Raw genomic sequence first — 24,055 nt, 5'->3', positions numbered from 1 at the left:
GCCTTGCCAGACCAGCTTTAATCTAAAATGAATTATCAAGGGGGTCCCCATAACAACCCCGACCGTGTTAGGAGCGCTCAATTATGGAACATAACACCGGTAGCCGAAACTAAGGGGGCAAAGGTGGAACAAAACACCAGGCTAGAAAGGCCGAGCCTTCCACCTTTTACCAAGTATATAGGTGCATTAAATTAAATAGCATTAATATGGTGATATGACAAGGAACCCATGTTTTCACATGGAAGCAACTACACCTGCAACTAGCAACACTAACAACATGGTTAAGCAAGCAGTAACATAGCCAATCAGTGGTTTGCTAGGTCGAGCAGGTTGAAGGTTATCATGGCATTGTTGAGAGGCTGATATTTAACATGTGGTAGGCAACGAGACATAATCTATAGAAGCGATAAAACTAGCATGGCAATGATAGTAATGGTATCTGGGGAAATGGTCATCTAGCCTGAGATCCCGCTTGGAAGAAGAATGACTCCGTGAAGCAGACGAACTGAAGTAGTCGAACGGGTCCTCACAATCCGACACGCTTGCGGAACTCTATCGAGACGAGGCAAACCGGAAACACAAATCAACACACGATATTCACCACACAATGCACAACACATATGATGCATGAGCAGCTGAGAACATGCAAGACACGGCATGACAATTCACACACTCAAACACTACACATTAAGTGAAGTTCAATATGCAACGAGTTGCATATTGACGAAACTCCACGTCTATTTATTTAGTTCTTTCCCGATTAGATACACGGCTATATTAAATGTTGTTAAACATGGCAAGAGGTGAAGCGCAATTAAACTACCTATCTAGGCATTTTAAATGAGGTCGGAAATGACATATAGCATCTCCGAAACGACCTCACATGTTAATTTACAATTATGTCCAGAGCTGAACTAACACATTCAATTAGTTGTTAAACAGAAAAACAAATAGGTTCACGTGATTCTACGCGTCGTTACAAGCAATTTACACATTGAGAACATCTCCAACGGAGCTACGGTTCAAAACATACAAGCACCGCAAGATATGATGGCATGAATGCAATATGTGTGCAACGACGGTCGTGAGCACTCCAAAACATACAACCAGCAAGAGAAAATGAAACTACATGAGATTCTAAGCAAGTTTCATATAGGACACGATCAAATCGGAGCTACGGATCAAAAGCTAAGAGCAAAACAAGAAACCACTACAATCTGCCAAAAACACCCACATAGCATTTTCTACCCCCCACAACTACGAGCTACACAACTCCAATCTACTCAACCAAGGCATGACCCGAAAGAGGGCAAGAAGCACTACAACAAACAACTAACAACAACTAGCATGGCATCATGGATACAAGTCTCCAAAAGGCATGAAAAACCATATTGACAGCATATTGACAGCAGAAAAACCATAAGCTATATTGACAGCATGGCATCATGGATACAAGTTTTCGATCTGAAGCCATATTGACAGCAGAAAAACCATAAGCTACAGGTCTCCAAATGGCATGAAAATACACAGCATGCTAGAGAATCACAAGGTCTACAACTTAGTCCATTGCACCAACCTCAAAAGAGCTACAGATCACAAGATACAAGCAAGACAAGACAGCAACAAAATATAACAGAATCCAGACTTAGAAATATTTCAGCACCTCCAAATCAGCACTATTTCTAGCAACTTGAGAGCAAGAGAACCACACCTAAACATGCCTTTCTATTGCAACCAAAAATACCAGGGCTAGACTAAACATCAAAGAACAACTCCCTAGTTGACAACTTAATCAAACGAAGCACGGAATAAATCCTACGAAATTGACAAGAGGGCTACATAGCAAAATATCGCGCGAACTAACTTGCTCAAAAGCTAAAACTAATTGCACGGAAAAATACTATACACCCCAAAAACACATAAAACATGTGGGGTTGCAACGCAAAAATATTACCACACGTAAATGCGAGATAACAACCTATACACGGATAAATAAACTAGCGGCAAATCCATACACGCAAAAACACCAAAGACCACTCTAAAATACATGACAAAGGGGTTCCTAAAACATGGACATTTCTACCACGGCATTCGTGCAATCCGAACACGCACGAGAAATAACTATAGAATAAATCATATCGAGTCAGCATGCAAAACTAGGCACTAGGCACGCTAAAATACAACAAACAAATATGCAGGTTGCAAAAACGGATTCTACACGAAAATCTACACCGAAACCATATACTACACATCGCGATCCGACTTACGGAGAATAAACTACGGACGTTTTAATATATAGCTATCTCTGGAATTTAAATAAATTACGAAAACTCCTAATTACCTAATGGGCCTAAAAGGGGGCGCAACAAAACTAAGCTACGGCGCGGGCGCGGGATAGGGCAGGGGCTCACCTTTGGGCCGGATCTGGCCTGGCTGGTCAGAGGAGAGGAGGCTGAGGCCTGGGTCGGAGCTGCATCACGCCGAGGGAGGGGATGGACCGGCGGAGCGGATCTGGCTCGGCGGGCACCTGGGCCGGCCACCTGGCCCACGCGGGGCGATGCGCTCGGCCAAGCCGATCTGGCACGGAAGAGGCGCAACTCAAGGGGTCGGGCCACAGGGCGCTGCAGGATCGGCGCGATCCACGAGGGGGAGTCAACGCGACCGCGGCGCTGGCGGCTGGAACTTGGCGCTCGACACAGGGTGCGCTGCCTCGTCAACGCACCCCGACCGGATCTGCCGGATCGAGCGGGAACGCACCTCGATCGGGGAGGCGGCAGGGACCTGCGTGGGAATGCTGGCGGCGGGGAACGGCGCTGGCGGGGAATGCAGGGCGTGGCGCGATGGGATCTGGCGCGGGGACTGAGCGAAGCTGGCGGCGGGGACGGCCCGCGGAACGAGGAAGGCAGTTGCGGCTCTCTGCCTTGGGTAGAGGCGCTGTCGGGACAAGGGGGAGGTTCGAGACGAGGCTGGGGTGGCGGCTGCGGCTGCCCGCGTGGGGATCGAGGAGGGTTATGGCTGTACCCAAATAGGGAGGTTAGGTTTTTCTTAAATAGGAAAGAGGATCTAGGGTTAGGCATGGATCTCGAGGTAGAGGAGGGGGCTGCCCACAAAGTACATGGGGTCCTATTTAAAACAACGGGGGGGCTAGGTTATCCGGAATTCCGTTCCGAATCCAACCGAGGGGTCGGATTCGAACGATTCGGCACGCGGGGACGGGTACGTGGCTGTGAAGAGTGGTTTATCGGAGATGAGAGGGAAAACTAGCGACGCGGCAACGGATTTTAAAACACCGACAATCGTCCGACGGTAGACCAAATACGGTGCCGCTATGGTCGATCGTTCGGGTACCAGACGGACTCCGATCGCGATGAAATTCGACAAGAGGCCTAGCTATAACTAATCACGACCGCATGCCAAGTTTCACCTCGATCAGAGAAAGTTTTAAACACACTTTTAAAAGAGGGTTTTAAGCGATGCCGCGGGCGCGTGCGTGTGCGATCGGGCTCAGAACGGACAACGACGAGAACCGGCAACTATCAACGGATGCAAGTTAGAAAACTGGCGGCAACGGAACGCCGATGCAATGCAGATGATGCGAATGATGCGATGATGATGCGACAAAAGAAAATAGACACACGACGAAAGCGGAATAGATGGGGCATCTTCTGGAACGTCGGCATCGGGCTGTCACATATTACCACAACACAGTTCCTCAGGGTACCTCCCTTTGTGAGTCTTTCTGGTGGAAGGACATCTGTAAGAGGATGGACAACTTTAGAGCTGTCACCTATGTCTAGCCTTCCTTTTTTGGTCTGATTCCTAGGCATTAGGAGATTCTAGCAGGCCTCTATCTCTTCGGTTCCAAAGATTGCTGAGGAGGTCTGCCAAGCTTTTCAGACAAATAGCATGATCAACATGTTTCACCTGCCTCTGTTTGACATGGCCCACCAAGAGTTGGAATCAGTCACCTGCTTACTCCAGAATCTTGATAGAGATCCATCTTGCAATGGTATTTGGCTCTGGAGTAGTGACTGTAAAGCTTATTATGCTAAGAAGTACTATCTCCATGTGCATCTGCCCATTGTTCCCAACCCTTTGCTCTGTTGGATTTGGAAGAGTTGCTGCACCATGAAGATCAAGATGTTTGCCTGGATGCTCATCATGGACAGGCTCAACACACATGATATGCTTGAACGCCGTCACTTGAAAGTGTCTGATTCAAACCTATGTGTTCTTTGTCATGCTAGGGTCAAAGAAGATAGGGATCATCTCTTTTCAAGTGCCTTTTCAGCATCAGGGTTTGGAACTACCTTCAGATCTCCTGTCAGGGTATTTCCATGTGGACCACTTCATTGGCAGCCAGGAAGGATTTTCAGCATCCTTTTTTCTCTGAAGTATTGTTCATTGCTTGCTCGAACATTTGGACAGTCTTAAATGCAAGGTTTTTCAATAATGAGCGTCCTAGGTTCAATAATGGAAGTCTAGCTTCACTCATGATATCTCCCTTTTAGCTCATAGGATTAAGGCTAGATTTAGGGATGATCTCCTTAAGTGGATCTCATTTCTACCTCCTTGAGGTTTGTATCTCTTCCCCCCATTCCCGTTGTATATCCTAATCCTCTCATGTACATATACTCTCTTTTTACTGGAATAAAGGAAAAGGTTGTGGGGTGATTCCCTACAATAGCTGGTCAAAAAATATAAACAAGAGCAGGACGTGGGGTCTTACCTCCATCAAGAGGGCCCGAGCCTGGGTAAACATCGTCTCCTTCGTCTCCTGCAACCCGTCGATCCAAGGTCCATAGCTCGGGACCCCCTACCAAGATCCGTCAATTTTGACGTCGAGAATGATGGCTTCGATTTCCCCTTCCTTGAGGGAAGTTTCCTCGATAGAATCTCTCTGTCGGAGAGCAAAAGGGCCTCTGCTCAGGTTTCTGCCTCGACACAGCGGTGCTTTATCATGAAAGGTTTGTTATGAACTTTTTTTTCTAGGTCAAAACACACCATATAGGAGAAGAGGGACATCAGTGGGCCAGTAGGGGGCCCACAAGGCATTAGGGCACGACCAGGGGTGATCACGCCCTGTTGCCTTGGGGCCAATAGGTGGCCCCCATATGGTACATTTTTGGCCCAATAATTCTCAAATATTCAATGAAAATCTCCATGAAATTTTAGTTCATTTATATCATGTTGATTTTTCTGACTTTTTCTCAGTTTCCCGGTCCAAAATTCTAGTTTCCAGATATTTCCCTCTTTGTGATTTACCTTGCATATTCATAGAGAAAGGGCATAAGGATTGTATGGTAATAGGAATAATGGGAAGAATAACACAAATATCAATAATAATTCATGATGCAAAATGGACGTTTCAATTACCTCATTAAAAACCTTTGCGAGACATGTATAGTAAACTCACGATGGGAATAAGAGTATAATATGATGCATTGAACAGGAACAATTCAAGAAGATACTCCCCTCGATTCTTGCAAATTCCAAAGCCATCACAAACCAATTCTTTGAACATATTTTGGAATGTAGAAGTTTGTAGATACTTCATGAACAAACCAGTGATATGTTTTGACTTGCAAGATATGCAATATAGCAATATTTCCCCTTATGTATCCTCGTTGCATTCAGCCAACACAAGAAACATTATCTTTGAGATAATGGTTGGTGGATGTAGCCACAAGGTCTATTTTGAAGACTTCTATATGATGGATACCACACCTAACATGAACACAAAGCTTGTCTATGATCTGACATAGTAGGGATCTGATCAAGGTATCCAATCATAATGGTCTCCAGATTTCTCTGAAATTGAAAGATTAGGACAAAATGTTTGATTCATTGGAGACATCAAAAGATATTCTTAAGTCTCAGCCAATTGTGTTTGGTGGATGCAATGCATTGTTGGGGAACGTCGCATGGGAAACAAAAAATTTCCTACGCGCACGAAGACCTATCGTGGTGATGTCCATCTACGAGAGGGGATGTGTGATCTACGTACCCTTGTAGACTGTACAGCAGAAGCGTTAGTGAACGCGGTTGATGTAGTGGAACGTCCTCACGTCCCTCGATCCGCCCCTCGAACCGTCCCGCGATCAGTCCCACGATCTAGTGCCGAACGGACGGCACCTCCGCGTTCAGCACACGTACAGCTCGACGATGATCTCGGCCTTCTTGATCCAGCAAGAGAGACGGAGAGGTAGAAGAGTTCTCCGGCAGCGTGACGGCGCTCCGGAGGTTGGTGATGATCTTGTCTCAGCAGGGCTCCGCCCGAGCTCTGCAGAAACGCGATCTAGAGGAAAAACCGTGGAGGTATGTGGTCGGGCTGCCGTGGAAAAGTCTTCTCAAATCAGCCCTAAAACCTCCGTATATATAGGTGGGAGAGGGGGGGCCTTGCCTTGGGGCTCAAGGAGCCCCAAGGGGGTCAGCCGAGCCAAAGGGGGGAAGGTCTCCCCTTCCAAACCGAATCCAACTTGGTTTGGAAGGTGGAGTCCTTCTTCCCTTTCCCACCTCCTCCTTTTTTTTCTTTTCTCTTTGATTTTCTTCCTATGGCGCATAGGGCCTTCTTGGGCTGTCCCGCCAGCCCACTAAGGGCTGGTGCGCCACCCCCAAGGCCTATGGGCTTCCCCGGAGTGGGTTGCCTCCCCCCCCCCCCCGGTGAACACCCGGAACCCATTCGTCATTCCCGGTACATTCCCGGTAACTCCGAAAACCTTCCGGTAATCAAATGAGGTCATCCTATATATCAATCTTCGTTTCCGGACCATTCTGGAAACCCTCGTGACGTCCGTGATCTCATCCGGGACTCCGAATAACATTCGGTAACCAACCATATAACTCAAATACGCATAAAACAACATCGAACCTTAAGTGTGCAGACCCTGCGGGTTCGAGAACTATGTAGACATGACCCGAGAGACTCCTCGGTCAATATCCAATAGCGAGACCTGGATGCCCATATTGGATCCTACATATTCTACGAAGATCTTATCATTTGAACCTTAGTGCCAAGGATTCATATAATCCCGTATGTCATTCCCTTTGTCCTTCGGTATGTTACTTGCCCGAGATTCGATCGTGAGTATCCGCATACCTATTTCAATCTCATTTACTGGCAAGTTTCTTTACTCGTTCCGTAATACAAGATCCCGCAACTTACACTAAGTCACATTGCTTGCAAGGCTTGTGTGTGATGTTGTATTACCGAGTGGGCCCCGAGATACCTCTCGGTCACACGGAGTGACAAATCCCAGTCTCGATCCATACTAACTCAACTAACACCTTCGGAGATACCTGTAGAGCATCTTTATAGTCACCCAGTTACGTTGCGACGTTTGATACACACAAAGCATTCCTCCGGTGTCAGTGAGTTATATGATCTCACGGTCATAGGAACAAATATTTGACACGCAGAAAACAGTAGCAACAAAATGACACGATCAACATGCTACGTCTATTAGTTTGGGTCTAGTCCATCACATGATTCTCCCAATGATGTGATCCCGTTATCAAGTAACAACACTTGCCTATGGCCAGGAAACCTTGGCCATCTTTGATCAACGAGCTAGTCAACTAGAGGCTTACTAGGGATAGTGTTTTGTCTATGTATCCACACAAGTATTGTGTTTCCAATCAATACAATTATAGCATGGATAATAAACGATTATCATGAACAAAGAAATATAATAATAACTAATTTATTATTACCTCTAGGGCATATTTCCAACATGCATGCACAGTGATATGGAACCATAGGTCCCAACATGTTATTTCCATCTCTTCATGGTCGAAATGAATCTTCCTCTACGTCTATAGAATGAACAATCATGGAAATTATGAATGGATAAGACTTGTCCACAATCATTTTTCCAATATAATATGGATATGGACAACATGGTGTTCCATAATGTATGAGTGAAGGTGCTCGAGGTTTTACCCAAATCCTTCATCTCAAATTCTGCGTTTTGATGATCACATGCTTAACATTTACAGGTCATCATAAGTATAGGAGTAATCCTTGTGCATCAGGAACTCACGACGTCAGTTGTACCAAATGTACCAACGATAATAATAAGCCATATGGTGACTTACTAATTTTACACAATGTATGGTTAGTTTTGCATTTTAATTCAGAAACGACATACCAACGGGAACCATTTATGTCTAAATGTATCGATCCACATGGATATGTAATCACAACATCTATCAACTGCAGATATAGATGATTTTTACTGCCAATAATAAAAGATATCGCGAAGAGATTCCACCTCTGGAGAATAGTTGGGTATCTGCGTGAACCCTTGTGCTACAGTACTTGATCTATGTTTCACGACCTTGTTATTCTCAATTCTATTTCCAGAACCAAACTGGTGTAAACATTGCTTATGAATACCTTCCCATTATTGAGCAAGATTATTTCTACCTAGATTATACCCTTTGCTTGAGTTCAGTCCGAGTTTTGTTCACACTTTGCCATGGCCAGGGTCTTTGGGTGTGAATCATGTGAACGGTTTTTTAAATCTAGCTGAGAAATGTATCTAGACAATTGAAGACTTCCCATTAATGTTTCTCCACAATATATATCAATATATAGTTGATGGAAATATCGTTACCCATGGTGACTGCTCACGATTTCCCAATGCGTCTTAGTCGGGTATTCTGATGTCCTAGTTATTGTATGCACTTTAACCTAGGTTGATGGAGGTTCCCATCCACTGGATTTATACTACACATTAGTTGTCTGTCAATGTGGAGTTGACTTGCATTTGTTGATTCAGGGGCCTTGATATCCTTGCTTGCGAGAAGCTGGATCCTTGTGTACTTTTGCCATACATCTCCCCATGTTGCATCAAATGCAGAGTGGGGTGGGTTTTGTTGGTGCCTCCACTCTTTCAGGCGCACTTTTGCAAGACCATAGGATTAAGCAATACCTTTATAGTCAATAAATGAATGTGGCAGGTTATTTGCAATGCATTGCAAATATTTTGAACGCATGGTTCAAATCTTTGAGTACGTGCATTTGAGGCAGAAATGTGTTGAACATTCACTAATTTCCTAGCATTCTTCATGGTACTTGAATGCCACCCTAATTCCTGGAAATGTTCCTCATTGAATCAGTATACTGGCCTTGAATAACTCCCCATGCGAGGGGCTTGAAGTATTGATGGAAATACAGTTATTCCTCACATAGATCCCATACATTTGTTGAGGGGCCAATGATGTATGTCGGGATGGTGATATAGGTATATAACCGAATTATCGTAGATGGGAAATACTTGATAGATTTCCATGTATCAAAGATTGAGGGGAATAATAATATGTATTTTGTCATGAGCGTGTAAAACATCATGACACCAACGTAAAGTTGGTAAGGTACAATTTTGAAGTAAACATCATGCAATGAGCTTAATTATTTGGATAAAGGATTCTACCAAACCATTTTGAGTCTAGACACATAGGACAAACTGCTAAAATTCAATTCTAGAGCCATATTAAAGGCACGCAAGAATAATTATGTGACATTGTCCATTCGATTTGCTTGAAATTGATGTTCGGGATAATGTGCCAATGGTTTAGTGTGGCTAAATGCACACATGAGACATCATGTAGATGTGTCTTTTAAAACGATGGAATACATGAATAGTCTAGTCAATGGTTGGGATTAGCCACTTACCAAGACTTGATGCATTCAAGGAGTTTGAGTGGTACAGCGTAGACTTTAAGGTGCACAAGCCATAAAGTTAGCTTCCATCTATCACACGTAGTGCACACGAAATCCAAATATTCTAAGAATTTAGCACCATAATAATTATAAACTCTTGGAATTGCTGATAGTTTTGGATTCAACCCAATGTCATGATGACCAAGACAGGAATGTAAATTTTTTCATGCAAAAGGCACTCCGGAAAACTATCTCTATGCAACATGTGCTATGGGTTTTGCAATATGTGTAGTAAAATCCTAATGATACAAAGAGAGTGTGTTTTTCATATCTGTATATAGTGAAGAGAAGATTTTGTGATTGTTGTCATCATAAGTTTCTCTATGGAAATTGTTTTGATGGATACCTCTATAGTTTAGTAGGGTACAAGTTGAACCAAAACACAATACAACATCCCTGATGGTACTCGAGTACCCATAGGGATAGTAAATATGACCCAAGTTGAGCCAACAATTACCTCATCGCGTCTAGAAATCTTAAAATATCTCCATTTCTCCCAATGGGAGTAGAAACATTTTACTACCCTAAGTATATATTTTGTGGTGCGGATGAGCACAATGTTGTGGGGTCCCTGACTCATAAGTCAAAATCAGCAAATGCATGTGTATATTGATCCCAGAGATCAATGCTCACTGAACACACAGAAGTTGAATAATCAAGAGTCTTACATCCATTACATACAATCTTACACAAATATGACCATTATGGTCAAGTCGTACACATATAGGGTCGTGAAGGCCAAATAACAAACATAAACTTGCAGCGGAAATCTTGAACGATAGTGTGGTCCCATGCCATCTGCCTTAACCGTGGAGGTGTTCTCACTCGGAAGCGGCCTAATTCGCAAGTTTGTCACGAAGGTATTCTTCTCCATATTCCAATTCTTCCATGCCTGGCCAATTAAATAACCAATGGAAAGCCAATGAGTACTTTGAATGTACTCGCAAGCAACCCATGTTTCAAACAAGGTACACCAATGCAGGGTATAGCACTAAGTAGGTAAAAAAATTGCAGAAAGCTAATTTTAAGTGGAACGACATATCCTAACTTGTAGGGCATGCATCATGAGGTTACGAGTATCCACATGAACACGTTACAGAGATCAATATAAACAAAGTCTAGAATAACTCTAGTTTAATCATCATGACAAGTCATCCAACTCAACTCATGTGTCTCCTTCCCACACACACACCAAGTTTTGTAAACATTGGATGTAGTTTAAGCAGCAGAACCCAACTGTCCTTAGCCATTAACACGGCTATTTGAATAGTTTTACACTCAGCAAAGGTTGCAAACTTTGCCCACAACACTCGGGGAACTTCCGTGTAAAGCCATGACTCACGGTATATTACATCTGAGGTAAGCAACCGAACAGTGCCTTTCCCTTGACAACCCCAAACAAATAGTCCACTCATCGGCACAGAGCCCGCATGATGTACATAGCAAGTGCTATACATTAGGGGGCCAACGGTGTGCCCGGTGTCTACAAAACAGCTATAGTTGCCCTACCATGCATGACCCCATATCAAGAGAGTGACTCGGCTATCTCACCACTAGAAATGTGGGCCTTGTGTTAGCATCGACCAAAATAATCAACAAAGCCCCATCCCATAAGGGGTATCGTGGTCGTACATGTAAGGTTGGGAATGGTCAACAAATCATAAATCTAATCCGTTTTCGAAGCCACGCACACACAACTTGCTCCAGTACACCACTTCTTTCTCAAGAGGTTACCTAGTCCATCATCATCTCCCTCACGCATTAGTGGCACGCGACGGGGTTTTCATAAGATCTTTGGTAAAACTCATTTTCCACCTCATGTGTAATCCCGTCCCACGTGTGTAGCAACTACTTGGCATATCTACTTTCCACCTGCATAACCCACATAGGAAGATAGGATCATCCACAATGCAAGTACCAACGAGAAATGTGTTGGGGACTAACCCAGCTAGGTTGTCACCACATCATCAACATGATTTTTCATGCAACAATCAAAGTACTATAATTTGATGCATAAAAATAGTTTCATCAACAAGGTCAAAGGGTTGCTTGACTATATCAACAAAGTCTCCAGGATCTTAAAATGCTTTTGGTCCAACTCCCTCATCGACTTCGTGATCTAATGTCGCAAAATAACACACACAAATAAGGCCATAGCAAAACAGGAAAAATAGAACAATCAAAAAAATGTCAACATAATTTTATTAAATACTAGATTTAAACCAAAAATAGTACATCTGTTGGTTTTGGGGTTGGAGTGACAGAAATGAAAATTTGGATTTTTGACTATGATTTTAAATATTTAAACATGGATTTAAATGGGAATGGTGTAGAAAACTTCTTCCAAACGATGCACAAGTGGTACCATTAAATAGGTGAGGTTTTAACAAAATTTTACAAATTTGAATCAGATTTGGACAAGTATTTGGATATGTAGAATTCATTTTTGCAAAAGTCTATAGAAAAGGAAAAAAATCCACTCAGTATTTGGGCTTGAGCAACCCACATCTGGGCCGGCCCGGAGCCACGCTAGGCAGGCGAACTGGTGCACGCGCGCCCGCGTTCAAACCTTATAGCAAGGGCCCAATAGCCAGCGATAGAGAGAGAAGGGAGAGAGAGGTGAGGATGACAGGCGAGCTCGCCTATCATCTTCAATCTCGTGACTAGGGTCTCAGGGTGCTAACCTCTAATGACTCCGGCCATGGCATGGCAAGCTGATAGTGTGTATGTAGTGAGAATGATCCCGTCATTCGGCTGGAGGAGGGGGACGTCGGGAAGCCCTTGATCATCACCGGTGATGAAGTGCCGCTTAGGAGGTTTGGGAAGTTGCCACCACGATTTCCTCCAACTGCAAAACACACGGGAGGAAGGAGGAGTCACATTGGGATGTTGTGGGAGGATCAAAAGGAACGCCAGAAAGGCTGCCTACCGCGAGATCGGCGGTATACCGACGCGGCAGAGCTTGAGCTCGATCTCGAGCTCGGACGGCTCACGGGAGGAGTGGTTGGCCTAGGGGTTGATCAGGTGGTAGAGAGGGAGAGGGAGGCACTCAGAGAGACTCGGGTGGCTTAAATAGCGGGGTTGTGGTGCACCGTGAGCTCTGCCCATGGGTCCCCACGGGATCAGCTAGGACGGTCGTTGGAGGGGACCAGCTGGAGACTGGGCTTTTCGGGGGTGTCGTCCAGGTCACTGGGAGGGAGATAGAGAAGAGGGCGAGGCCCTAGCGCACGTGTGAGACCGATCCGAGAGGTGCTCGAACATGTGTTGTGGGTGAGAGAAAGGAAAGGGCGGTAGACCAGCGTGCCGAGGACGGCAAGTAGGCTTTGTAGGCACATAGAGGGGGCTCGAGGAGGACAGGGCATGAGTAGGGCACGGAGTCAACTCTTTGGAGCGCGGTTGCGTGCTCTAGAGCGTGGCTTTGGATGGCATGGTCAATACTTTTGCGCACTCCGGCGCGTCCACTTGTGTCCAAGAGTTGCAGGAGGAATAAACAAGATGGGGGATGATACGTCCATTTTGCATCATGTTTTCATGTTGATATTTATCGCTTCTTGGGCTGTTATTTCACTTCACGGTACAATACTTATGCCTTTTCTCTCATATTTTGCAAGGTTTACATGAAGAGGGAGAATACCGACAGCTGGAATTCTGGCCTGAAAGTGGAGCAAGTTTGAGATACCTATTCTGCGCAACTCCAAACGCCGTGAAAATCAACGATGATTTTTTCTAGATATATAAAAAATACTGGGCCGAAGAAGTGCGAGAGGGGCGCCAGCAGGTGGCCACAAGGCTGCTAGGCGCGGCCACCCCCCTGGTCGCGCTTAGGGGGCTTGTGGGCACCCAGCTGGCCCTCTGGCTACCCCATTTTGCTACAAGAAGGGTTTCGGCCGGAAAAAATTGAGGAGGAGGCTTTTCGGAGTATTCGCCGCCGCCACGAGGCGGAACTTGAGCAGAACCAATCTAGAGCTCCGGTAGGACGATCCTGCCGGGGAAACTTCCCTCTCGGAGGGGGAAATCATTGCCATCGTCATCACCAACACTCCTCTCATCGGAGGGGACTCATCACCATCAACATATGCATCAGCACCAGCTCATCTCCAAACACTAGTTCATCACTTGTAACCAATCTCCGTCTCGCGACTCCGATTGGTACTTGTAAGGTTTCTAGTAGTGTTAATTACTCTTTGTAGTTGATGCTAGTTGGATTACTTGGTGGAAGAGTTTATGTTCAGATCCTTGATGCTATTCATTACCTCTCTGGTCATGAATATGATTATGCTTTGTGAGTAGTTACTTTTGTTCCTGAGGACATGGGATAAGTCATGCTAATAGTAGTCATGTGAATTTGGTATTAGTTCGATATTTTTATGTGTTGTATGTTGTTTTTCCTCTAGTGGTGTTATGTGAACATCGACTACATAACACTTCACCATTATTTGGGCCTAGAGGAAGGCATTAGGAAGTAGTAAGTAGATGATGGGTTGCTAGATTGACAGAAGCTTAAACCCTAGTTTATGCTTTGCTTCGTAAGGGGCCACTTTGCTGCACAATTGCTACTTTTGTTACTTGTTGCTCGCTACGAATCATCTCACCACACAATCACTTGTTACCGATAATTTCAGTGCTTGCAGATATTACCTTGCTGAAAACCACTTGTCAGATCCTTCTGCTCCTCGTTGGGTTCGACACTCTTACTTATCGAAAGGACTATGATTGATCCCCTATACTTGTGGATCATCAAGACTCTTTGATGGCACCGTTGCAGGGGAGTGAAGCGCCTTTGGTAAGTGGAACTTGGTAAGGAAACATTCATATAGTGTGCTGAAATTTATTGTCACTTGTCACTATGGAAACTAATCCTTTGAGGGGCTTGTTCGGGGTATCTTCACCTCAAACAGAAGCACAAAGAGTTGTTCCTCAACCTGTTGCACCTACTGAAAATATTTTCTTTGAATTTCCTTCGGGTATGCTTGAGAAACCGTTGGCTAATCCTTTTACAGGAGATGGAACATCACATCCAGACTTGCATCTAATCTATGTAGATGAAGTTTGTGGTTTATTTAAGCTTGCAGGTTTGCCCGAGGATGAGGTCAAGAAGAAGGTCTTTCCTTTATCTTTGAAGGATAAGGTGTTGACATGGCATAGGCTATGTGATGCTACTGGATCATGGGACTACAATCGGTTGAAATTGGAATTTCATCAAAAGTTTTATCCTATGCATTTAGTACATCGTGATCGGAATTATATTTATAATTTTTGGCCTTGTGAAAGAGAAAGCATCGTTCAAGCTTGGGGAGGCTTAAATCAATGTTATATTCATGCCCCAATCATTAGCTCTCGAGAGAAATTATCATTCAGAACTTCTATGCTCGGCTTTCTCATGATGATCGCACCATGCTTGACACTTCTTGTACCGGTTCTTTTATGAAGAGAGATATTGACTTCAGATGGAATTTATTGGAGAGAATTAAATGCAACTCTGAAGATTGGGAGCTTGAAGAAGGTAAGGAGTCAGGTATGAATTTCAAGTTTGATTGCGTTAAATCCTTTGTTGAAACAAATACCTTTTGTGACTTTAGCGCTAAGTATGGATTTGACTCTGAGATAGGAGCTTCATTGTGTGAATCATTTGTTGTTCATATTGATCTCCCCAAAGAGAAGTGGTTTAAATATCATCCTCCCTTAGTAGTCAATGTAGTTAACCCCAATCCAGTTGAAGAGAAAGTCATTGCCTATAATGATCATGTTGTTCCCAGTGCTTACATTGAGAAACCACCTTTCCCTGTTAGGAAAAAGGATCATTCTAAAGCTTCAACTGTGATACATAGAGGTTACATTAGAACACCTACACCCCCTGAGAAGATTAGAGTTGAACCTAGCATTGCTATTATCAAAGATATTCTATCCGACGATGTTGAGGGACATAATATTCACTTCTGTGAAGATGCTGCTAGAATTGCTAAACCTCACGCGAGAGACAAACATAGGCCTGTTGTTGCCACACCTGTTGTTTCTGTTAAGATATGAGATCATTGTTATCATGGTTTATGTGATGTTGGTGCTAGTGTTAGTGCAATACCTCAATCCTTATATGATGAAATCAAAGACAAGATTGCACCCATTGAGATAGAACCTATTGATGTCACTATTCAGCTTGCCAATAGAGATACTATCTGCCCTGTGGGAATTGTTAGGGATGTTGAAGTCTTGTGTGGTAAAACGAAGTATCCTGCTGATTTCCTCGTTCTTGCTACCACACAAGATAGCTTTTGTCCCATCATATTTGGCAGACCTTTTCTCAATACCATCAATGCTCATATTGACTGTGAGAAGCAAACTGCCACTGTTGGCTTTGAAGGTGTGTCACATGAGTTCAATTTCTCCAAGTTTGGTAGACAACCTCATGAAAAGGAGTTTCCTAGTAAGGATGAAACTATTGCCTTAGCCTCTATTGCCGTGCCTCCTACTGATCCCTTAGAGCAATACTTGCTTGAGCATGAAAATGATATGTATATGGATGAAAGGGATGAGATAGATAGAGTCGTCTTAGAACAATATCCTATTCTTAAGAATAACTTGCATGTTGAACTGCTTGGGGATCCGCCCCCACCAGAGGGTGATCTTGTGTTTGAGCTTAAATAGTTTCTAGATACTCTTTATGCTTATCTTGATGAAAAAGAGATATATCCTGTTATTAGTGCTAGCCTCTCAGAGCATGAAGAAAAGAAGTTACTAAAAACTCTTAGGAAGCACTGTGCTGCTATTGGATATACTCTTGATGATCTTAAGGGCATTAGTCCCACTCTATGCCAGCACAAGATCAAAACTGATCCTGATTCCAAACCAGTTGCTGATCATCAAAGGAGATTAAATCCTAAGATGAAAGAGGTAGTAAGAAAAGAAATACTAAAGCTCCTGGAAGCAAGTATGATCTATCATGTTGCTCATAGTGATTGGGTGAGTCCGGTGCATTGCGTCCCTAAGAAGGGAGGCATTACCGTTGTCCCTAATGATAAGGATGAATTGATCCCACATAGGATTATTACTGGCTATAGGATGGTGATCGATTTTAGAAAATTGAATAAAGCTACTAGGAAAGATCATTGCCCTTTGCCTTTTATCGACCAATTGCTAGAAAGACTTTCTAAACACACACACTTCTGCTTTCTAGACGGTTATTCTGGTTTCTCCCAAATACCTGTTGCACAATCTGATCAGGAGAAAACCAGTTTCACCTGCCCTTTTGGTACCTTTGCTTATAGACGTATGCCTTTTGGCTTATGTAATGCACCTTCCACCTTTCAAAGATGTATGATGCCTATATTCTCTGACTTTTGTGAAAAGATTGTTGAGGTTTTCATGGATTACTTCTCCGTTTCCGGGTCTTCTTTTGATGATTGCCTCAGCAACCTTGATCGAGTCTTGATGAGATGTAAAGACACCAATCTCGTCTTGAATTGGGAGAAGTCCCACTTTATGGTTAATGAAGGCATCGTCTTAGGACATAAAATTTCTGAAAGAGGTATTGATGTCGGTAAGGCTAAGGTTGATGCAATCGAGAAAATGCCATACCCCACAAATATCAAAGGTATAAGAAGTTTCCTTGGTCATGCTGGTTTCTATAGAAGGTTCATTAAAGACTTCTCTAACATTTCTAGGCCTCTTACTAATCTCTTGCAAAAGGATATTCCTTTTGTTTTTGACGATGATTGTGAGGAAGCTTTCGAAATACTTAAGAAGGCTTTGATAACTACACCTATTGTTCAACCACCTGATTGGAACTTACCTTTTGAAGTCATGTGTGATGCTAGTGATTATGCTGTTGGTGTTGTCCTAGGGCAAAGAGTTGATAAGAAGTTGAATGTTATTCACTATGCTAGTAAAACTCTAGACAGTGCCCAAAGAAACTATGCTACTACGGAAAAGGAATTTTTTGCACCCGTGTTTGCATGTGAAAAGTTCAGGTCTTACATAGTTGATTCCAAAGTCACTATTCACACTGATCATGTTGCTATTAAGTACCTCATGTTGAAGAAAGACGCTAAATCTAGACTTATCAGATGGGCTCTCTTGATACAAGAATTTGATTTGGACATTGTTGACACAAAGGGTGCTGATAACCCGGTAGCAGATAACTTGTCTAGGTTGGAGAACGTTCTTGATGACCCACAACCTATTGATGATAGCTTTCCTGATGAGCAATTGAATGTCATCAATGCTTCACGTAGTGCACCGTGGTATGCTGATTATACAAACTATATCGTTGCCAAATATATACCACCTAGTTTCACATACCAGCAAAAGAAGAAATTCTTCTTTGACTTGAGACATTACTTTTGGGATGATCCTCACCTTTATAAGGAAGGAGTCGATGGTGTTATTAGATGTTGTGTACCTGAACATGAACAGGGACAGATCCTAGAGAAGTGTCACTCCGAGGCCTACGGAGTACACCATGCTGGAGATAGAACGACACACAAGGTATTGCAATCAGGTTTCTGTTGACCCACTCTCTTGAAGGATGCCCGTAAGTTTGTCTTGTCTTGTGACGAATGTCAAAGAATAGGTAATATTAGTAAACGTCAGGAAATGCCAATGAACTATTCACTTGTCATTCAACCATTTGGTGTCTGGGGCTTTGATTATATGGGACCTTTTCCAAAATCCAACGGGTATACTCATATCCTAGTTGTTGTTGATTACATCACTAAGTGGGTAGAAGCTATCCCCACTAGTATTGCTGATGACAACACCGCTATCAGGATGCTTAAAAAAGTTATTTTCCCTAGATTTGGAGTCCCTAGATATCTAATGACCGACGGTGGTTCACATTTCATTCATGGTGCTTTCCGTAAAACTCTTGCTAAGTACAATGTCACCCATAGAATTATGTCTCCCTATCACCCTGAGTCTAGTGGTCAAGTAGAGCTAAGCAACAGAGAGATTAAACTAATTCTACAAAAGACTGTCAACAGGTCTAGAAAGAATTGGTATAAGAAGCTCGATGATGCATTGTGGGCTTATAGAACTTCCTATAAGAATCCCATGAGCATGTCTCCGTACAAAATGGTGTACGGTAAAGCATGTCATTTACCTCTTGAGCTTGAGCACAAGTCTTATTGGGCAATCAAAGAGCTCAACTTTGATTTCAAACTTGCTGGTGAGAAGAGGTTATATGATATTAGCTCACTTGATGAATGGAGAACTCAGGCATATGAGAATGCCAAGTTGTTCAAAGAAAAGGTTAAGAGGTGGCATGATAAGAGGATACAAAAGCATGATTTCAATGTAGGTGATTATGTCTTGCTATATAATTCTCGTTTAAGATTCTTTGCAGGCAAGCTTCTCTCTGAATGGGAAGGTCCTATATTTTTGAGGAAGTATATCGTTCCGGTGCTATCAAGATCAACAACACGGAAGGTAATTGTCCGAGAGTGGTAAATGGGCAGAGAATCAAGCATTATATCTCAGGTACTCCCATAAATGTTGAAAGCAATATTATCAATACCATAACTCCGGAAGAATACCTAAGGGATATTTATTAGCCTGTTTCAGACTCCGAAAACGAAGAGGTATGTGTTTCGGTAAGTAAACAGACTCCAAAACTTTTCTAGTAGGCATTTTTCTCCGTTTTGGAATATTTGAAAAAATACAAAAATTGGAAGTAGTCCGGAAAGCGCGCGAGGAGGCGACAAGCCTGCCAGGCGCGGGCCCACCCCCTGGCCGCGCCTGGGGGGCTTGTGGCCACCTCATGCGCCTCTCGGACTCCATTTTCGAGCGGAGTACTCCTTCTGGTCTGAAAAAATCAATATATATTCTCCCATAGGGTCTGACCCTCGTATCATGCAGATTTCCTCTCTTTTCGTTTCGAGCCTGTTTCTGTTGCAGATCTAGATCGCTATGACGTCCCCAAAAGCTCCGAAGGACAAGATCTTAGAGAAGGTCATCAATCCCTACCTCTCGGGAGTGTTGCAACACCCTCAATCTATCGAGATGCGTGAGGGGATGTTGCACATCCATGATGTTGAGGGGCCCAAGAAGACCAGAAGCATGGAGACGAGGCTCAAAGCAATGGAGCAACAAGTCTTCAAGTGCCAAGGGATGGTGGAGCATGGACTTAGCGCCAACCACATGATGATCACGGAGTTCACCAGCAAGCACAAGATTGATGCCAATGACATTGGGAAGCAGCTCTCCAGGCTCTATGATAGGATTGATCACCTCCAGGCCCAGATATATGACCCGCAGAACCAAAACTGTGAGTGTGAGTATAGATTTAAATCAATACGGTTGGTTGTAGATTTGAGGATCCCGAAGACTCGTTCATCTTTCCATGATGGAGCACCTATGCCTTGGAAGACGGAGGATCAAACCCATGTTGCAACAACTCCACCACCATCATCACCAAAGGCAGACAACTAAACATGGGTATGGGCAATCCCCTTGGCTTGTGCCAAGCTTGGGGGAGTTGCCCCGGTATCGTATCACCATCACATCTTTTGCCTTTACCTTTGTTTTAGTTTGTTCCTTTTCAGTTTTCTCTTTCTCTAGTAGAATAAAAGTCTTAGTGTTTTAGTATTGAGTTTTTCTTTATGTCACCCCCGATGTATTCGAGCTCGTGAGCCATATAATAAAGAGCGTCTTAGTTGAAGGGTTTTACCTCTTGCCATGATCAAAAGATTGAGAAAAGAACAAAAGCATGAAAGATCATGTAATGATCTTAGGGGAAGTGATGGCTTCACATATAAAAGAATGATGATTGAAACTTGTTGAGGGTAGACAAACATAGACCTTGGTCATTGTTGCAATTAACAGGAAGTGATAAAGAAAGAGAGGTTCACATATAAATATATCATCTTTGACACCATCTATGATTGTGAACACTCACTAAACTATTACATGCTTAGAAGTAGATGTTGGACAAGGAAGACAACATAATGAATTGTGTTTGCTTGGTTCCGAACAATGTTATATGACTAGAGATCCCTTAGCATGTGACGATTGCTTCCACCTCATATTAGCCAAAACTCCCGCACCAAGTAGATATACTACTTGTGCATCCACAAACCTTCAACCCAGTTTTTCCATGAGAGTCCACCATACCTACTTATGGATTGAATAAGATCCTTCAAGTAAGTTGTCATCGGTGCAAGCAATAAATATTTCTCCCTAATATGTATGATCTATTAGTGTGTGGAAAATAAGCTTTGTATGAACCTGTGATGAGGAATACATAAAAGCGACAGACTTCATAATAAACTTCTTTATCACAGGAGGCAATATAAAGTGGCGTTCCTCCGCACTAAGAGGACACGCATCCAAACCTCAAAAGTGCATGACAACCTCTGCTTCCCTCTGCGAAGGGCCTATCTTGTACCTTTACCTTTTTCCCTTGAAAGAGTCATGGTGATCTTCACCAATTCCTTATTTCGCCTTTATCTTGGTTAACGTCATATGCTAGGGAAAGATCTATATTCATATGTCAACTTGGAAGTAAGTATTCATGAATTATTATTGTTGACATTACCCTTGAGGTAAGAAGTTGGGAGGGGAGACTATAAGCCCCTATCTTTCTCTGTGTCCAGCTGAAACTTTGATCTCATGAGTACCACGTGACTTGTAGCAATTGTAAAGAACGAAAGGATGATTGAGTATGTGGATTTGCTTTACAAGCTCTTATTTGACTCTTTCTGATGTTGTGATAAATTGCAATTGCTTCAATGACTAAAGGCTATCGGTTGTTACTTCTCGGTAAGGTTCTTGATCCATGTTTACTTTGCGAAGGAATTATCACTTTAGCAAGAGAGATTATATGTTGGTATTGTTGTTCTGATCATGATCATGATGCCTGCATGTTCGTATCTTGTTTTGTCGACACCTCTCTCCCTAAACATGTGGACATATTTATTGAGCTAGGCTTTCGCTTGAGGACAAGCGAGGTCTAAGCTTGGGGGAGTTGATACGTCCATTTTGTATCATGTTGATATTTATCACTTCTTGGGCTGTTATTTCACTTCACGGTACAATACTTATGCATTTTCTCTCTTATTTTGCAAGGTTTACATGAAGAGGGAGAATGCCGGCAGCTAGAATTCCGGCCTGAAAGTGGAGCAAGTTTGAGATACCTATTCTACGCAACTCCAAACGCCATGAAAACCAACGATGATTTTTTTTCTGGATTTAAAAAAAATACTGGGCCGAACAAGTGCTAGAGGGGCGCCAGCAGGTGGCCACAAGCCTGCTAGGCGCGGCCACCCCCCTGGCCGCGCCTAGGGGGCTTGTGGGCACCCAGCTGGCCCTCTGGCTCCCCCCTTCTGCTACAAGAAGGGTTTCGTCCAGAAAAAAATGAGGAGGAGGCATTTTGGAGGATTCGCCACCTCCACGAGGCGGAACTTGAGCAGAACCAATCTAGAGCTCCGGCAGGACGATCCTGCCGGGGAAACTTCCCTCCCGGAGGGGGAAATCATCGCCATCGTCATCACCAACACTCCTCTCATCAAAGAGGACTCATCACCATCAACATCTTCATCAGCACCATCTCATCTCCAAACCCTAGTTCATTACTTGTAACCATTCTCCGTCTCGCGACTCCGATTGGTACTTGTAAGGTTGCTAGTAGTGTTAATTACTCTTTGTAGTTGATGCTAGTTGGATTACTTGGTGGAAGAGTTTATGTTCAGATCCTTGATGCTATTCATTATCTCTCTGGTCATGAATATGATTATGCTTTGTGAGTAGTTAATTTTGCTCCTGAGGACATGGGATAAGTCATGCTAATAGTAGTCATGTGAACTTGGTATTCGTTTGATATTTTGATGTGTTGTATGTTGTTTTTCCTCTAGTGGTGTTATGTGAACGTCAACTACATAATACTTCACCATTATTTGGGCCTAGAGGAAGGCATTGGGAAGTAGTAAGTAGATGATGGGTTGCTAGAGTGACAGAAGCTTAAACCCTAGTTTATGCGTTGCTTCGTAAGGGGCTGATTTGGATCCACTAGTTTAATGCTATGGTTAGACTTTGTCTTAATTCTTCTTTTGTAGTTGTGGATGCCTGTGAGAGGGGTTAATCATAAGTGGGATGCTTGTCCAAGTAAGGGTAGTACCCAAGCACCGGTCCACCCACATATCAAACTGAAAGTGCGTTATATCGACTAAAGGGGGGTGAATAGGAGATTTTTAGAATTTCATCACTGAGGAAATTCCTCACTGATGACTAACTTACAGCGGAAACAGTAAAGGATCAGACGTGCAAACGTTCCGAACAGCAGTATTTCAGAGTGAAGAATGTGAGAACAGATTGCACAGTAAGCAGGCACGCAGAATACAGATGATGATTAACTATGGTGAAGAATTTGGGGTTGAGCAAATTCAGAGAAAGTCTTCAGCAAATTCTTCAAACAGTCACAGTGAAAGTCATCAACACACAATACAAGAAAAGTAAAGAGTTGAGGAATTAGAACCCGTTTCTCAGTGAAGACTGTTGTTGATGACCCAGTTCCAACTGCGATGACAGTTGTACATCTGGTTTGGAGCGGCTTGGTATTGAAACCAAAGGACACCCAGTCCCGGGACACACAGTCCCTAGCGTATTCTCCTTGAGCTAAGGACACATAGTCCTCGCCCAACATTCGTGGTAAGTCTTCAGGGCAGACTTCCAAACCCTCACAAACTTGGTCACCCGGCGATCCACAATTGACTGCTGGATTGCTCTAGACCATGACGCCTAACCGTCTGGAGGATGCACAATCCTCAAAGGTAAAAGGCTTCAGTCCCACACAGGAACAACTTCTTCAGTGATGCTCAATCACTAGGTTTGGTTTGTGGTTTCGGTGGGTGGTGTATTTCCTCACTGATGAATTACTCTCGAAAGCTCTGAGGAATTTGGGTTGCTCTTATGACAAGCGTCAGTTTCTAACGGAGCAGCCAACCAGCTAGTGGTTGTGGGGGGTGGCTATTTATAGCCTGGGAGCATCCCGACATGATTTGACACTAATGCCCTTAAATAATATGACCGTTGGAGTGGATAAGACCACTGACTTGGCGTGGTTATCGAAACGGTCGGAACCCTCAACTGTGAGAGTCCTCATGTCACTCATACTCCTCACTTGAGGATTTTGATAGGATTAGGCTTGGGTTGAGCATCATGAGGAAATTCATTCCATAGTGTAACTTCGACCCCCTTTGACAGTACGGTGTTCCTATTACTCAAATGCGAAGAAAGTAAAACAAAAAGTATAAATCTTCATGCTTCAAATTCTTCAGAATGATTTTCTTCAGGAACCACCGGACTTCTCAATATCAGTATCTTCATGAGGAATATCAATTT

The sequence above is a fragment of the Hordeum vulgare genome, chromosome 4H (genome assembly GCF_904849725.1).
Source record: "Hordeum vulgare subsp. vulgare chromosome 4H, MorexV3_pseudomolecules_assembly, whole genome shotgun sequence".
In the NCBI taxonomy this organism is placed as follows: domain Eukaryota; kingdom Viridiplantae; phylum Streptophyta; class Magnoliopsida; order Poales; family Poaceae; genus Hordeum; species Hordeum vulgare.
The sequence above is the reverse complement of the archived record's forward strand: the minus strand, read 5'-3'. Positions refer to the sequence as shown.